Genomic DNA, 1301 nt, shown 5'->3' on the forward strand with positions numbered 1-1301 from the left:
ATGTTTATGGAGTCTAATTTGGACTGTTCCAGAAAACTATAGGAAACATACTCAGCTGTAGTCCCAGGTTTGATAAGTCCAACAAAACCAAAACCAGTTCAAACTTCCTTATCAACCGTGGCACTGGGTAATTCCTGAAGGAAGGAAGGGAAGACCCAGACACTAAGGTTTAAAAAGGCTGAACTGGAGAGCTGGCTCAGCAGTTAAGAGCACTTGTTGCTCTTCCCAAGAGCCTAATTCTGCTCCAAGCATTGACATGGTGGATAAAAAAACTGCTCCAAGGATGCTAACACCGTCTGTTGAACATACAGACATGAAGGCAAGACAGCGTATATAGAGAGAAAATAAAATTAATATCTAAAAATTAATTTGTAAACAAAGGATTTAGGCAATGAGTGAGGAGGAAGAGAAGGGTGTTGGGTAGAGATGGTGCTGGTGGAGAGGAAAAGCAGTACGACTGGGTTTTTGGGTTTTTTGTTTTGTTCTGTTTGTTTTTGATGACCAGTCTCACCACGTTCCATGGGGGAATAGTAAGAGATTGTGGCTACCAGTAACAATACCCTGCCCCTCTTATACAGACACACACACACACACACACACACACACACACACACACACACACACACACACCAGCAAATGGAGCAAACCCAGAAGAGCAGAGAAATGGAAGCTTAAGGACACAGGCTCCCCAAAGTGACATCTTTCCCAATTCTTGTAAATTTCTAAAGTTATCTTTTCTGACTGTAGTTAAATATGTATTATTGACTCCATATAGAGGGAAAGGAGTATTAATTAATTTATCTATTTAAACATCAAGTGCTGCTCTCAGCACATTGCACGCACCACCACCTTTACTTTTAGAGAAGATAGCCCACTGTAGAAAAAGCTAAACACAGTTCTTACCATCCCATGAATGGGTAGCTTGACTTTTCCAGTCACAGAACGGTCATTTGAAAAAGAGGACAGGCATTGCAACTGGGAGCATGATGTCCTTTTCAAGACATGCTCTGTTATTATTATCCAGCTCCTCCACTGATAGAGGAGGTTGGAGGGTATATAAATATATATATAATGTGTGTGTGTGTTTGTGTGTATATGTGTGTACCTGTATACTTGTATATGTGTATACCTGTATAGGTGTATACCTGTATACATGTAAATGTATACATGTGTGTATGTGTAACACATATAACATCTATATCCAAGGACCAACATGGTGGGAGAGAGAATCAAGTTCCTTTGTTTTCTGACAGCCACATGCTCATCTTTGAACATGCATGCCCATATACATATAAACATTC

Source organism: Rattus rattus, chromosome 2 (genome assembly GCF_011064425.1).
Source record: "Rattus rattus isolate New Zealand chromosome 2, Rrattus_CSIRO_v1, whole genome shotgun sequence".
Lineage (NCBI taxonomy): Eukaryota > Metazoa > Chordata > Mammalia > Rodentia > Muridae > Rattus > Rattus rattus.